Source organism: Puma concolor, chromosome B3 (assembly GCF_028749965.1).
Source record: "Puma concolor isolate L17-30 chromosome B3, mPumCon1.1.hap2, whole genome shotgun sequence".
Lineage (NCBI taxonomy): Eukaryota > Metazoa > Chordata > Mammalia > Carnivora > Felidae > Puma > Puma concolor.
The window spans coordinates 149,199,624-149,216,174 of NC_141672.1; the positions used below are offsets into that span (position 1 = coordinate 149,199,624).

The following is a 16,551-nucleotide window of genomic DNA, read 5'->3' on the forward strand; positions in this document are numbered from 1 at the left end:
AGGCTGCACAGGCAGGGCCCCCGCCCGGGAGATGGGGGGTGGGGTAGGTACACCCTGCTGAGGGAGCCCTGAGGAATCGTGCCTCACCCAGATGGGCTGAGCCCTGAAGAAGGGGTGGTTTTCCAGGGGAAGCCTGAGGGCGGTCCAGGCAGAAGGAACAGCAGATCCAAAGGGCTGGAGGTGTCCAGGCTGCGTGCGGGGGGATCCAGAGAGCAGTGAACAGAGGTGGGCGGAGAACCTTCAAGGGCCTGTGCTGTGAATTTGGACTTTATCCTGGAAACTGTGAGGCTCAGAGACATTGAAGGAGTGTCAGGTGACCAGTGTTACATTTTGGGATGGTCACTCTGGCTGCAGCGTGGAGGGGGTGGAGGCAGGGGTAGGGGAAGGGCGGAGACGGGGAGCCACAGACCAAGGAGGGTGGTGGGGGGGGGGAGGAAGAGGAGGTCAGGACCTGGGGGGGGTGGGTGCAGTGGGGGGGGGGGGGGGCGGGGTGCCCCCAGGATGCTGGCTGGACCACAGGGCAGTCGGGGCCCCTGGCAGGCGATGGGGGCACAGGACCCCAGGCCGGGGGACCAGCGGGCTGCAGAGGAGCTGGCTGTGTGGCATTGGCAGCCGACTGGTAAAGTGGAAACATCAGGTTTAGGAAAGATACTGGGAATGACAAGGACAGAGGACTGAGGGAGGACACCACTTAGGAAACCTGTGTTCTTCCCATTGGAGGGTAGTGCATGCTCATGGTACAAACCGTGCCTGGTGTTTCAGGGCCCGCCTGGTTGGCAAGGAGACTATTCACTTACTAATTATTTATTGAGGATTTGCTATGTGCCGGGCCTGACGCTAGGTCATTCTTTCATTTTCCCCGCAATTTTATTGCGGCATAATTTCCATATCATAAGATTTATCCACTTCAGGAATACAATTCAGTGGTTTTTAATATATTGAGTTATAGAACCATCGCCTTTGGGGACACTTCCGTGACCCCAAAGGGCGAGGTTGCTCCTAATCCCCAGTCCCACCGCTAGCCCGGGCAAGCACTGGTCTGTCGTGTCTCTGCGGCGAAGCCCGGCTTCACTGTGCCCCTCTAATCACCCAGTTTGGGTGGTTCCTCACGGTGCGAGCCCTCTTGTCCCTCAGGGCCACTCACGCTCTGCGCACCCCTAGCAACCCCTGGCCCTTCAACAGCCGGGTGCCAACGCCCAACACCCACCTGCTATCACTGCCAACCAGTGCCAACGTCTGAAGCCAGCACCCCAAATCCACATCCGTCCCATCACCCCATCACTAACAGCTCCTCCGAGAACCAGCCAGGCCTTTGCTGCCTGGTAGTTGCAGCTCTGTCCCACCCACACGTCTCCGTCCTCCCAACCCTCGCCACCAACCAGCACCCAGGAGCCAAAGGAGCACAGGTCACGCGCTCTCTCCGCTGAAGAAGAATCGGGGCAGACCCCCACGTGCAGGCGGGCCCAAGAGAGAGAAGCGACCACCTTCCTTTCTCCCAGAGCCTCCGTCTCCCCCAGTAATCACACTTCAGTCTTGTGACCCCAGATGTCCAACGGGCCCTCAGGGTCACCAAGTAAACGTTTCCCTGCGGCCCTAGGACATCTGCAGCTCCCTGGACGCCCGTCACATGTTCCTTCCTCCCGACCCCCCCAGTGTCTTCTCCCACAGGCGCTCCTGCCCCCGAGATGAGCCACCTCCTGGCTCCCGTCCCGCCGTCCCGCAACTGTCCGCTCTCATCCTGCACTACCATTTCCCATCTTGGCTGGGGTGCTCTCCTCGACGCCACAATCAAGCCATTTGTCTCCCCTCTCCCAGCAGAATGTCCCCAGAGCTCATCTAGATTCGATGTCCCCGCTCTTCTGTTTTACCGCCCACTCCGTCCTGGACCAGCTGCAGCGTTCTGAATCGGTGCCGTAACCAGATGCCCAAACTGTGGCCTCCGTGGGGCCAAAGGCCAGCTTTCTCAAAGACTCAGCAGTGGCTGTGCCACCGCCGTCGTCAGTCTTATCCCTGCAGCCCCCAAACACCCTCCGTGTGCCGATGTGCTGATGACCACCTTTGCAGAACTCCAGTCCAAGAGCTCCGGACCCTACCCACCTTCCTAAATGATGTTCGTCTTGCGTACTGAAGCGGCATCTCCAACTTGCAGAAATACCGATTACAGAAATACTGCTAAAACTCTCCTTCAGCCTGCCCGGCCCTGACTTCCTTCACGGGTCACCCGTGGCTCCGACAACAGAACTCCGCTTCTGCCCGCGCATCCAACCAATTCGTGTCCGCTCCCTCTCTTACCTCCCCTCTGACCCCCTCCCTGCCTCCATCGTCCGGCCTCTGGGAGACCACAGCCTCCTCCCCAAAACTGCTGTCCTTCCCCCGCGTGGCGGCCAGAGTGAGCCTTGGAAAAGACCCCTCTTCAGGAGACACGAGCGTTCACTGGTTTCCTGCTTTGCTTGGAATAAAACCCCACCACCCCACCACGCCAGCCCCCTGCTTCTCCTTGGAATTCCTTCCTGGGGCCTTCAGGACCTGCCTCCTCACTCACTCATCTCGCTCCTCCAGGAAGCCCTCTCTGACCACTGCCACACCTCTCTGCTCACTCTGGAAGTTCCTAGTGTGCAGTTTTAAGCCCCGCTGGGACCCAGGCTCCTTGAGCGCAAGCCCTCCGATTTGGTTTGTACTTTTCAATCCCCCAGCACCTACAACAATGCCCAGCACACAGAGCTCAACCATTGTTTGCCGACGGGCTCCTGAAGTGATGGAGCAAGTTTATCAGTGAAGGATACGTTTGTGAGCACTGGGAACCCTCCCCAGCACAGCCAGACCTGCCTGCCCGTGGTCTCTTGACAGTTTAAAAAAAATTCTCGAATGCTGCCCTCCCCATCAATCAACCCCATGAGCTGGTCCTGTTTAACTCCCTTCCCTGCTAGCCTGCCACAGGCTGAGAGACAAACACCTCCCTCGTCCCCATTTGTCCCCTGCGATGTCAGACCTGCAGGAGTGGGAAGGGCTTGTGTGCTAACTCATCTCTGCAGGGAGACGTAAAATTTGCCCATAAATAAAACCTTCTGTCGTTCAGCTCGAACGTTAAATTTCATCGGTCTGTAGCATGTGTTTCATTATAGCAGACACCAACGCGTCCTTAAAATCGGAATTCTGGAACGCTGCCCTGGCTTGCAGAATTCCCACAAGGAGACTCCAGCGCAGCCTTGGAGACAGGCTCTGGACCTCACCTTCCAAAGTGGTCCTGGCAGCCACGTTTTGACTTCACGTGGCACTTCGTGCTGATTGAATAAGTGGCATCAGACGCTCTCATCTGCATCCAGCTGCTTCCAGTCTGCAGGCTGGAAGCCAGTCCCGCGGCCAAAGCGGCTGGAATTGGGTCCACAGTAAGTACCAGCAAGCCCGACAGACCTCCTCCGTGAGGTAGGAGGGCTCAGGAGAGCTGTTTCCCCGCACCGACCCCCCCCCCCCCCCAGCTGGCTCCTGGCCTCCCTTCCCTCCCTTCCCTCCCTCCTTTGTTCTTGGCTGTACTCCAGAGATCACTTCTCAAAGGTTAAAATCTGCATAGCAATCACCTGGGACCTTGTTAAACTGCACTTCTAATTCAATAGGTCTGGGGTTCTGGGGGCCGGGGAATGCTGATTTGTGGTCCTGGGACCACACCTCGAGTAACTCCAGAACTGCCCTGTCCAACACGACAGCCACTAGCTACTGGTGGGTATTTAAATTAAATTAGGGGCACCAGGATGGCTCAGCCAAGTTAAGCATCTGACTCTCGATTTGGGCTCCTGTCCTGATCTCTCAGTGAGTTCGAGCCCCACATCGGGCCCTGCGCTGACAGCTCGGAGCCTGGAGCCTGCTTCGGATTCTGTGTCTCCCTCTCTGCCCCTCCCCTGCTCTCGCTCTCTCTCTCAAAATAATTAAGTAAACTTAACATTTTTAAATACATTGAATGAAATAAAAAATTCCGTTCCTCAGTCGCACTGGCCACATTTCCAGGGCTCAGCAGCCACGTGTGGCCAGGGTCTGTGGCACAGGGAACATGGGTCCAGAACATCATCCCAGGAAGCTTCGTGGACTGCTGCTGTCCAGGGTGAAGGTGTGGGAATCTAACCCCTGAAGTGTGTGTGCGGTCCCAGCTCCCCTGCAGTGGTCGAGGGCAGTCAAAACTCTGCGCGGCAGCAAATACTTGAGGACCATGTGTATTCTGTGCAGGTGGAGTCCTCGGTCTTCCACGGGTTTATTCCTCTTCCGCGAGGCCAGGCTCACTGCTGTATGTGCATCTTGCTGAGTTGTGCCGGTGGGAAGTGTGGGAGACAAGGGACGGGGAAGCAGTGTGTGGGGATGCGACCGCCTTCCCCTCCCCCTCTCTTTTGCTAGGGGGTCTGGAATATGGAGGGGAGCTCGCAGGCCCTTTGCTGCTTCCACTGCTCTGACCATCTTAATTCCCGAGGAGGTGGGGAGAAGGGAAATTCTTCTTCAGGGTTGATTCTGCACACATTGGACAAATAAAGCAGAGAACCCCGGCCCCCTCCTCCCCACGAACCCTGCACAGCACAAAGAGCTCGGGCAGGGGAAGGAGGGAGGGTGGGGAGGTTTTCCAAGAATGCCTTTCATGTGGACCCGGAGCTGTCGTTTTCCGGGCAGTTCTGTGAACCAGGACCCGGGGCGATTTCCCAAAGTGCAGTTGGCGAACGTGGGGCCAGCTGTAGCAATCACAGGGAGAGGCGCGGAACCGCACGGAGCCCAGGGCCCGGGAAGCTCCCTCCTGGCCGCCTCAGAGCTCAGGGCCCCTCCCTGTCCGGCTGAGCAGTGAGGGGCTGGCCTGAGGCTGCAGACTGGCAGCCTCCTTTCTCGGGCGGGCGGAGACTGCAGACACGTTGGCACAAGAGCCTGATGTCTGTGGGTTCCCGTGCAAGGTCCCTGCCGTCTGTTCCCCGCAGTAAGGTTAACCCTTCCACTAACCAGTAAGTATGCGGCTGGTGCCCACGTCAGAAGAGCCTGACTCTGGCCCTTACCACGCTCAAAGCCCTGTGGCTTTGAGCAAGGCTCCTCTCCTCTCTGGGCCTCAGTTGACTGCCAAAGGAGGGTAATGCCTGTTTTTCAGGGTGGTTCGGCGTTTGGTACACAGTAGCAGGTGCCCGGTGAATGTCAGTCCCCCGGCTCCATACTTGTAAGGCAGTGGTGGTGACAGTGTGCAGAGGGGGACAGACATTCACATGGAAAAGTATGAAATGACCACTGTGACAGAGGAAACAAGGGGAGCTTTGGAGAATAATGAGAATCTGTCCTGGGGCTGATGAGTCAGGGAGGGCCCACTTCCCCAAGGGATGTGCTGACTGGGCTGAGAAGTTAACCAGGCAAACGCAGGAGGAGGGAAGACCAGCTAAGCTGAGGGGACAGCGTGTGCAAAGATCCTGTGGCAGGACAGCACTTGGCAGTCCACGGGGGCAGAGGAAGGACCAGGGTGGCTGAATGGCAGAGTCAGGGGCACAGAGAAGGAAGGGAGATGAGGGGAGACTGTGTGTCTGCCCACGATGCCCCTGTGCTACATGGTGGAGGCCAACGCTCAGTGCCCCTGCCTCTGTGAGTTCACACCTACTGAAACAGGGTGGTGACTGTCAAAGTTCCCTTCCAGTATTCTTTGATGTGTCAAATGTGTCCTTGCGTCTGTGGCCGTGCCCTGTAAGAAATAAATATGGCTGGGGCGCCTGGGGGGCTCAGTCGGTTAAGCGTCCAACCTCAGCTCAGGTCATGATCTCGCAGTTCTTGGGTTCAAGCCCCGCGTCAGGCTCTGCACTGACGGCTTGGAGCCTGGAGCCTGCTTCCAATTCTGTCTCTCCCTGTCTCTGCCCCTCCCCTGCTCACGCTGTCTCTCTCTCAAACATAAATAAACATTAAAAAAAGAAAGAGAAAAAAGGAATGAAGGTGGCATCCAAGTCATCCCGTTGGAATTTCTGAAACCACGGAGCTGACACACGCAGCCCATCTGCAGGGAGCTGAGGGTCCCGGGGAGGTCCAGGGATGGTGACGGGAGAATGAATGAATCCAGCCCGAGCGGAAATGCCCCTTTTCTGCAGATGATCTGCTCTCTCCAGACTGACCGCTGGCCTCTTGCACGAGAAGTGGAATGTCCATAAAAGTCACGCCCGTTTCCTTCTGATTGCCCAAAGGGTTTGCATCAGGCGACCCGAGTTCTCTGCTGCCTTCACTCCTTCCCGATGAGAGCTTACTACAGGCCGGGCTGGGTCAGCGAGCGGGGTGTTGATGCCCGCAGCCGTTCTGACGGGGCCTCACCCACGGGAATGGCTCAATCCAGGAACTGGAAACCCTTGACTGGGGAAGAGGAAGCCACATGCCCAGTCGTGGGTCCATCTTTGTTCTTTACCCCAGGACGGTGACGCACTTTCCTGGCACATCTCATGGCCAGTGGCCCGATGGTGGTGACTGTGGTGGGAGCAGCAGCATAGCAGGAAGTAGCACGTAAGTACTGGGTGGCTGTTTCAACAGGAATGACCCTTAGTGTACCAAGTCTTCATCAATCTACAGCCGAACTAAATTTCACTGAGGAGCCTCCTTCTAGCAGGCGATGGAAGCGTAATCTCGGTCAGTTTGGGATCTCCCGTCCCTGTGTTGTCCGACCGCACCGAAGCAGAGGAAGCGTCTGGAGAGCCACGGGGCTGGGGTGCAACACGCAGTCTGGACTTCACGGCGGTCAAGGGTCCGCGTGGGCATCATCTCCATGGCAGCCTGGCCTTGGCAACACGGCGGGAAGCAGGGTGTGGAGGAGAGCAGGTCCTGAAGCCAGGCTGCCTGGGTTCGGCTCCCAGCGTCCCCTTCCTGGCCCTGGGACCTTGAGCGAGTAAGTTAGCCTCCTACAGGCTCAGTTTCCTCGTCTGTAAGACGGTTAACAGTCGCGTCTGCCCGACCGGGCTGCTGCGAGGGCTCGACGAGCCGGTGCGCGTGCAGTGCTTTGGGACAAACGCTGCGTGTGACCCACACTCACTCCTCTGTGTGCCCGGGTTTGATGGGGTCACCCCCACCTGCACCCTTTCCCACTGGCCTGGCCTTTCGGTTCCCAGACACCAGGTCCTGTTCAGGTCACCTGTAGGCACGTGGGACAGTGGGGCGGTGGCCGCAGAGAGTGTGGGGAAGGCTCTCCCGGACCCCAGTCGGGACGCACCCAGTCCACGCTGGGCACTTGACCTGGAAGGGGCAGAGCACGGGCTCCCGTCCGTCGGCCCCCAGCGCCCGGTTTTCATTTCCCTCTGCCTCCCACCCACCCCGTGGCTGTGATGTCTTTTCTCCTCCGGGGAGCTGAGAACCACCCCTCAGTCACCCCCCGGGGTCTCGCCCTCTTTGTCCCCAGGGCTCTGGTGCGTCATCTCTCCCCTGGAGCAGCACAGGAGCAGCACAGGACACATCCCCTCCGCGGTGGAACGGAGTGGGGGTCGAGGGGCAGAAGGAAATGTCGGGAACGGGGGACACGGGGACCCAGTTAAGATGTCTGATGTTCTCCCTGCACACTGTCGCGCCACCTTGCTGAGGATTCGACCCCGGGGTGGGGGCCTGGTCACGGGAATAGAGGTATGAGGGCTATAGCCCCCACCCGCCCCGCCCACCCCAGAGACACCGGCAGAGCCCTCTGGGTCAGAGGCAGGGGCACCTGAGAACCCCCACGGTGTGTCAGGAAGCATGCTCTCAGGCTTAGCCAGCTGGTCCAGCCAAGCACTGCCCGCAGGTGCACCCGGCACCCTAGGCCCTCGGCCAGATGCTGATGGCGGCATTGAATGTGCTTCCTGCTAAGCAGCCTAATCAAGCTGTTTCTGGTCACACAATGGGACTCAACCCTGGCGGAAAGGCCAGCTTCACATAGCCTTCCGGAGCCAGTTTCCATGGAGACCCCCTGCTCTTCCTTTCCATTCCAGCCATGCGGTTCTCGTCCCTGGGCCTTGAACAAACCATGCTCGCAAGCACCCCGGGGCCTTTGCACTCCCTAGTCCTTCTGCGTAGACAGCCCTTCCCTCAGGTACCTGCATGGCTCCAGCTCTACCTCCTTCAGGTCTCGGCTCACTTGTCATCTTAGCAGTGAGGCCTTCCCCGATCTCCTGTTTTAAACCGTCTCCTCTCCCTTCCTTAGGGTGAGGGTTAAGGTCCCCCTGCACAAGAGCAGGGACTTTGTCTTGTTCACTGCTCTACAAACGAAGGACCTTGCAGGGGCTTTCTGCCTTCTTTGCGTTGTAAACCCGAAGCAAGAAAGCCCAGAGAACTTAAGCGACTTGCCCGAGACCACACAGCTATTAAGAAAAAGGGAATGTGTCCTGGTTAATTCGTATCGAACTTGTTCCTTGATCACATCCTGTTCCCTCGCATTGTCAGTACCTTTCCTTCCCTCCTTTTGATCTCCAGCTGCACAAACCTCCACCCTCCCAGGCACCCTGGGGCTTCTGGGGAGGACCCTTGGCACCCTCACCGGGAGGGACGAGCCCCTGCTTGGTGCTCTGCACCTTGTGGGGGCACTTAGCAAAGACCCTCACAGTTGTGTGCTGGGCCTTGTGTGGCCCCAGGGCGGAGGCTGTGTTTCCCACCCGTGAGCACCAGCCTGCAGGAGGGAGTGGGAGCGCGACAGCCCTCCTCAGCCTCAGCCCTCCCACGTGCCCCCCCCAATACCCATTTCTACCCAGAACTTGAGGGCAGGAGGAGGGGCTCGGAGCCAGGACACAGGGAACAGAGGGAAGGAACAGAGGATGACCTTTGCCAACCTCTCTAGGTTGTCTTTCTTTATGGGCGGGATTCTTTGAACCCCCCACAGATCTGCTCCTGTGTTTGCAGGAGCTGTTTGGTGCTTCTTTCTAGAAGGGATGGTGGGATGCTGTCTACACCCATTTCAAGTTCATTTCTGGTCCTGTGAGCAAGCTGTTAACTAGCCCTCCCCGGATGGATCCCCTCTTCTCCCCACAGTCCCCACCCGCAACGGGAGGGTCAGGCCCACGTCAAACTCTCCACCCTGTAGCCGGGAGGCTGGCAGGTGCACCAGAGGGCAGACCCCAGCGGGGCAGGATGGGGAGAGGCCTCAGGCCTCCCAGCCCCAGAACAATTCAAGCCCCCGCTGACAGCCCAGATAGGGGAAGCAAACCCGCCGGGCCCTCCAGCTTGGATTTCACATAATGAGCCTTTGGAATCCGGGAAGTGATTAAAAGCCCACTGGGGAGGGACCACCTACCGGTTCTGGAAGGTGTGGCTGCTCTGACTTCGTGGGGCTCACCAGGAAGCTGCACTTAGACGAGAAAGAGGAAAAGCACAGATTCCGAAATAGCCCAGTTCAGAAGTGTAGGGCCCGGGAGTTGTGTGACGGAGACGGGGCAGGAACAGTGGCCCTGGGGTGAGACGGGTCAGGCCGGGGAGTCGTGTGATGGAGACCGGGCGGGGACGGTGGCCCTGGGGTGAGACCTGTTGGGCCCTTACGGGGGCAGGCGGGGAGGGGGGTGGGGAGGGCAGGGACTCAGGGGCCTCCACAGGCCGCAGCAGCCCCGCTGTGCTTACTGAGTCAATCAGGTGCCTGCTCTAAAACCAGAGGGCTGTAGAGAACCTGAGGGTCACAGTCGAGCTGTCTCTTACTGGTGCGACCACCAGGGCAGAGAGAGGGAGGGTGGGCTGCCTGGTGTCACACAGGCTGGGGGGGACTCGGCCAGGCCTAGGTCTCAGGCCCCCTGCCACCCCGTCAGATTAGAGTGACGAGAGAACTAAGCCAGCCTGGAACCCCACGCGCTCACTCCCCATCTCAAGAGCTGAGCCATTTGAAGCCTCTTGCTGGGTGCTGGGTCAGGTGGGGGTAACCGGTAAGAGCCCTAAGTGCGGTCACTGTCCTGGGGCCATTACCTCTCACCCCCTAGACTAGTCCTAGGAACCGTGTTCTTTATTTTGCAGGTGAGGCAACTGTGGCTCAGAGAGGTTAAGTCACTTGCCCAAAGTAACAAAGCTAGAAAGCAGTGGAGCTGTGATCTGTACCCAGGCCAGCCGGACACCAAGCCTCAGCCCTCCCAGCGTGCTGGGCTCGGGGAAGGTGATGTGGGACAGTTGAGGCAGGAGTTGTCGTACAAGGTTAGGAGGAACTTTGGGCACTCTAGCAAGGAAGGGAGAATATTGCGTCTTTGAGGCAAAGCTTCCTCTTAGTCACAGAGGTATGGCCACCAGGCCCTCAGGCGGTCCCTTCATCTCGCTGGGCAGGGCCCTGAAAAGCCTGCTCCTTTCTGCTCAAACTATACAAACAGAGTCTCCGGGCAGGAAGACCCAGTTTGTAAAACAGAAAGCTTCTCAGAGATGGGGCTCCAGAGGAAGGTCCGAGGGATTGCCCCTGGGTTTGTCAGGGGAGGCGAAGGAGTTCGGGGCAGCTGGCCACAAGATGCCAGCCTGGGGCGTCCAGGGGGCCCTGGCCAGCGTGAGGCTCAAGGAACGGGTGGGCTGGGGCCGGAGTCCAGCGGGGCCTTGGGCCGGGGCCAGAAGCCAATCGTGCTAAACAAAGCATTACACAACCGGCTCAGTAACTGCCTTAGTCGAGTGGGTCAAACTAATTCCTTCCAGCTCGGGAGCTCTATCTACTTGGGGGCGGCGGGAGCGGGCAGGCCCCTGAGTTCCGGGACCCTGTGTCCATGTTGGTTTAATTAGTTCCATGGTCACTGCCTCCCTCGGGTACAGCCTTGCATGCCAGGCCCCCGGCAGCTGCCTGGTGCCCTTAGAGGAACGAGGAAAAGAGGAGGGTCCCCCAGGGCAGTGGGCCAGCGTGCAGGCAGGACTGGACTGCTCGCCCAGGGCAGCCACGGCCGGGAGTCTGGGGCCAGCAGAGCGGGGACACAGATCCGAAGACCCGAGCGGGAGCTGTGTGGTGGGCCCGGGTCAGGACCAGGAGAGGCTGTGCGTGGGAAAAGGAGGCCAGCAACTTTCAGGGTGTGAGGCAAGTCAAGCCAGAGTGTAAGGGACACAAGGTGTGTTTGGCCAAATTTGGGGCTCTGCCAGCATGACAGACGACGGAACAGAGGCTCCCGGCAGGACTGAACTATGGCGGGCAGTTGGGACTGGAGGCCTCTAGGAAAAGTCACAGAGCTCGGAGACTCCCAGTACCGGCTCCGCAGCATTAGTAAAAATGCAGATTCCCTGGCCCCACCTGAGGCCTACAGAATGAGAAATTCTGAGGGTGGGACCCAGCGATCCGTGTTTCACACAGACCAGCAGGTGATGCTGACGTGCGATAACGGAGAACCGACGGACGATTCACAGTGTGGGCCACAGACCAGCAACATCAGACCACCCAAGAGCTTGTTGGAAATGCAGGATCCCAGGCCTGGCCCCAGACCTACCGAATCAGACCCTGCAGTTTGACAAGACCTCAGGGCGTTTGCATGTGCCTTCTGGTCAGACAAGGCCCGCCCCTGAGCTCCGGCCCTGGGCTTCCTTGGTTTGAGCGTGACTGGGTCTGAGAGACAGGAACACAAGGATGAACGAGAAGGAGACCATGCCTCTCCAGACGCAGGCGAGAGCTGTCCTCGGATCTTCATGAATCCAGTTCACTCCCAGAAAGGGTCACCAAACCCCCCCCCCCCCCCCCGCCACCACCAACCAAAAACCCTGATGGCTTCTGAGCCTGCAAAGATGCCCAATGCAGACGCTGTGCAGAAAGCAGGTCGCGGTAAGACAAACAGCCCAACGGGTGCTATTCCCCTTCCACGGGGGCCAGCTGGGCCGGCTGGGGGGGGCTGCTCTCAGCCCTCGCCTCGGGGGTGATTTAAGGGGACGCTGGGCAGGCCGGAGCGCCCCCTGCGGAGACGCTCATGAGGAGACAAAGCTGCAGAGACGGGCGGCCGGACCCGTCGTCAGGTGTGCCCTGGGTGACCCAGGGTCTCATTCTTTCTGGGGGAAACCGCAGAGCAGCGGAGATGAATTACAGGAGAGGTGTCCCGGCAGATAGGAACGTCTCACCCTCACGACACCAGAGGGAATCTCTTTCGTCCCCCTCCGAGCTGGGGATTCTACCAGACTGGCCTTTCCACCCCCTTTAACAGGGGCTGCGGATTGGTATTTGTCTGCGAGGGTCGATATGTGCTGGGCTCCGGGCTGAGTACCCCGTACGTGCGTTTTCATTGAATTCGTCCCACAATTCCCTTAGGTAGGTGCCGCCGTTTTAGGTTTCCACTAATATTTTGGTATTTACTGAACACTGATAGATATTTACTATTCTACAGGTGGAAAAAGTAAGACTAGAAGCGGGTGGCTCTCCAAAGTCAGCTGAGGGGAAGGAAGAGGCTGCCATCGACGCCAGGCTCTCCGGCCGGCGTTACACCTTTGCTACTCAGAGTACGGGACCAGCCGCCTCAGCGTCATTTGAGAGCTTGCTGTGCAGAAATCTCTGGCTTCACCCAGATTTACAAACTCAGACTCTGCATCTGAACAAGGCCTGCAGGATTGGTACGCACACCACGGGCCGCGGGTTCCCCCTCACGTGAGGAACACAGCTGATTTGAATCGGAGGCCCTTCTCGGGTCCTTTCCGGGAAGCAGGGTGTGAGGACCCCGGTGGCAGTCACCAGCTTCTACCTCGACACAAGAGAGCAAGAGAGAGAGAGGAAGGGAAGTGTGTGCCCTTGCAATGGCCGTCTTCACGGACGGGTTGGCCCTGTCTTCCCAAGGTGAAGTACCATCCACGCTTTCTCTGCAGACTCCGGAGAACGGTCCCGCAGGCGCCCCTGGACTACAGTGGCAAGAAGGTACTTCTGAGTTTCTGTCTCCCTGGGGCCCAGCAACCTCTCTCGTGGGTGACGGTAATCCTGCCCGCTCCCTCGTGGGCGTGCGTTTAGGACCATCAGGGTGGGAAGCAGTTTGCCGGCTCAGAGCGCGACACAGCGTAGGATGCGATCCTCGCGTCACCTAGGCCAGGTGCCTGATGCCTCCGCCCTGCGAGGTCACCTCATGTCGCCCCTCGCTGGGAGGCCCCATCGGGGTCCCCCCTGCCACCGCCATGTTTTCTGCCTCCTCTACTCCCACACTAACCTGAGGGCCTCATGGGCCTGCTGTCCTGCCTTGCGATACAAGTACCCGCATACGGTTCTGCCCTTTCTAATAGGACACGGTACTTCCCAGGCCTTATGTCCCTCGTGGGCACTGAATCACAGCCTGGTTCTAAAGGGACCTGAGAGGGCAGGTTACCTGTGTTTAAGTGTTCAGGGTCTGGGGCTCCTGGGTGGCGCAGTCGGTTGAGCGTCCGACTTCAGCCAGGTCACGATCTCGCCGTCCGTGAGTTCGAGCCCCGCGTCGGGCTCTGGGCTGATGGCTCAGAGCCTGGAGCCTGTTTCCGATTCTGTGTCTCCCTCTCTCTCTGCCCCTCGCCCGTTCATGCTCTGTCTCTCTCTGTCCCAAAAATAAATAAACGTTGAAAAAAAAAAAAAATAAGTGTTCAGGGTCACCAGGGCTTAGGCCCAACTCCACGATTTATTAGCTACGTGGTTCTGCGTGAGCCGCTTAACTGTGACTCCGTTTCCCCGTTTGCAAAGCGGGGATAACAGTAGTCCCTAACTGACAGGATCCCTGGGAATAGTAAATAAAAACATGTTAAATATTTTGTACCAGCATCTACATTAGCTGATATACATTAGCTGTTATTAAACCGTATTTCAAAGCCGCTAAGGTACATCAATTGTGAGATGTATCCTTGATTTCAGAGATGTCAAAATGGTATTCATTCCACAGAAAAAGGGTTCCAAAGCCAAAGATGTTTGGGAAATACTGAGTGTCTTTCCTGCAAGGTGGCTCAGAACCCTTAAATGCTACCTTTGATGGGGCCTCCAGGGCCATATGGGTGTTCATATTCAGGGTCTCCCAGGCGTGGGCAACGGAGCCCTTTTGTCGTGGAGCACGCTGAGCATCTGTGGACACGGTTTAGGAATGCCAGTCAAGTCCAAAGCTCTAATTCACAGATGGCGAGACTGAGGCCCAGAGCCAGGAGGAGACTTCCTGAAGTTATCCAGCTGGTTAAGTGGTGGAGATTAGGCCACTGAACAGCCAGACTGGAGCCTCCCCCACTGAGCCACACTGCCCCCCACCTAACCTGCCGCCTACAGCACTTGATAGTTTGCAAGGTCCTGCCCCAACACCAATCTCAGGAGGCATCTGGCCCCCAGCCAGATCCTGGGCCAGGAGTGGAACCGGGCCCAACCTTTGTGACTCTGGGGTGGGGGGCAGTGAGCCAGGAAGGTCTGAAAGACCCAGGGCAGGAGGCTGTCCCGAAACAGGGCCAACCCTGGCTTCCTCCCAGTGGGCTGGGACGCAGGCCGTCACCCACCTGCCCTCCCCCACAGGCAGCGCCGTGTAGAGGGTGGCAGACCCCCGGGTTCACTGTTACTCCGTCGCCAAGGCAACCCACAGGGACCTGCTGGGCAGGCTGCGGACCACAGTTACGGAATCCGCTGGAAACTGCTTTCATCGCAGCAGTTGATGTGACCGCTTTGCTGTAAGAGCACTTTGTGTTTCACCGGCTAAGGTGAATTACTATGAGGGCTCGTTAAACAATTCATCGACTTTTGGGGCGCCTGGGTGGCGCAGTCGGTTAAGCGTCCGACTTCAGCCAGGTCAAGATCTCACGGTCCGTGAGTTCAAGCCCCGCGTCGGGCTCTGGGCTGATGGCTCAGAGCCTGGAGCCTGTTTCAGATTCTGTGTCTCCCTCTCTCTCTGCCCCTCCCCCGTTCATGCTCTGTCTCTCTCTGTCCCAAAAATAAATAAACGTTGAAAAAAAAAAAAAAAACAATTCATCGACTTTTAACCTGAGTGTGATGTTTGCGGTCAGACGGGGCTGTTCTCATGGACCCATTGACTCTCAGCCTCTTCCTCTCTGAGACGTGTGATGCGCGGTGCCTGTCCCCATGCTTGGCCTGCCCCCGGTGGGAACAGCCCCCGTGGCCTTCCCTGTGGGCCTGCGGGTCCGTCCGTGAGGTGAGCTAAGAGCGCAGCTCGCACGCAGCAAACCTCTGTGCGCAGGGTCCCCACCGAGGGTTGGTCATCACACAAAACTGGAAACGAACCAACGGGAAAGTGGCCAAGTGGGATAAAGCCATACAATAGAATACGTCACAGCAGTTAAAAGGAATGAATTAAAGCTATCTGTATCTTTATGGAGGGATCTCTAAAACATACCGAGTGAAAACAAAATTGCTGTAGGACACAAAGTTAAGATCCTATTTGTATAGGGTTACAAATAGAGAAAGCCGTACTACATCCTTACCATAGTTGCATATAGATTTTTTTAGGTTTATCTACTTATTTTGAGAGAGAGAACGTGCCCGTGAGTGGGGCAGAGAGGGAGAGAAAGAATCCCAAGCAGGCTCCGTGCTGTCGGCACAGAGCCCGACACGGGTTTGATGTCACAAACCGTGAGATCGTGACCTGAGCCGATATCGAGAGTCGGACGCTTAACCGACCGAGCCGCCCAGGCACCCCTGGTGCATGTAAATTTGTGAATGCAAGAGGGTAAAAAGCTGATGAAAGGATTGTGCCTCCCTCCCCACCGTCGCCCCTGAGCAGGAGGAGGGGTCGGAAGGACGAGGGGGTCACCTTCTCTAGAAGGCTGCTGACTCATTTGCACCTAGTGCACCCTTGGATTCTCTGGATTTCCCTTGTCCCGAATACTGACCATTTGCTCTGCCTCAGACACCGCGGCACCTGGCCGTCTGCACAGGCCTGTGCTCTGTGCGGTGCACGGGAGACTGAGCAGGGTGTGCCCAGACTCTCGGGCTCTCCTGGTATCTCAGGACTTGAGGGGAAGGCCCTGCAGCGGCCTGGGGTCTGGCTTCCTCAGTGGCCGCCGGAAAGGGCCAGCTGTAATGCGGTGCTTCTCCACTGGGACGATTTTGCCCCCAAGAGACACTCGGCAGCATCTAAGACACGGTTGCTTCTATACCTGGGCGGACGCGGGGTGCCACCGGCATCCAGAGCCTAAGCAGCCTGCGATACAGACAGCTCCTCCGCCCCCCGCAATATTCGTCTGGTCCAGTGTCAGTAGGGCCCACATGGAGAAACCCTGGTGTAGTCGCTAAGAACGAAGACTCCAGGGGCGCCTGAGTGGCCCAGTCAGTTGGGCGTCCAACTTCGGCTCAGGTCGTGATCTCACGGTTCGTGGTTCAAGCCCCGCGTCGGGCTCTGTGCTGACGGCTCAGAGCCTGGGGCCTGCTTCGGATTCTGTGTCTCCCTCTCTCTCTGGCCGTCCCCCGCTCACACTCTGTCTCTCTCTGCCTCTCAAAAATAAATAAAAATGTAAAAAAAAAATTTTTTTTAATAAAAAATAAATTAAAAAAAAAGAACGAAGACTCCAGAAACAGACTAGCTGTGTGACCTCAAGCAAATGACTTCACCTCTCTGTGCTTCAGCCTCCTTATCTGCGAAATGAGCATAATAATTACATCTACCTCATTTGGTTGTCGTGAGGAGTAAACGTGTTGGTAATTTACACCAGTGAAGGACACCTAGAGACTGTGTCCTGGTAGGAACAGTAACTCTGAAGAAGAGGAACGTC

The 16,551-nt window shown here is 57.7% G+C and overlaps 1 long non-coding RNA gene across 1 annotated transcript in view; it reads left to right on the forward strand.

Annotated features, from left to right (window-relative positions):
• The window catches only part of LOC147580527 (uncharacterized), a 28,589-nt gene extending 14,912 nt beyond the window's left edge, over nt 1-13,677 (forward strand). The window contains exons 3-5 of the long non-coding RNA XR_015253030.1: nt 1,819-3,386; nt 12,237-13,208; nt 13,441-13,677. This is a non-coding gene — a long non-coding RNA (uncharacterized LOC147580527). The remainder of the gene's footprint in view (nt 1-1,818; nt 3,387-12,236; nt 13,209-13,440) is intronic.
• Nucleotides 13,678-16,551: the final 2,874 nt, after the last annotated feature.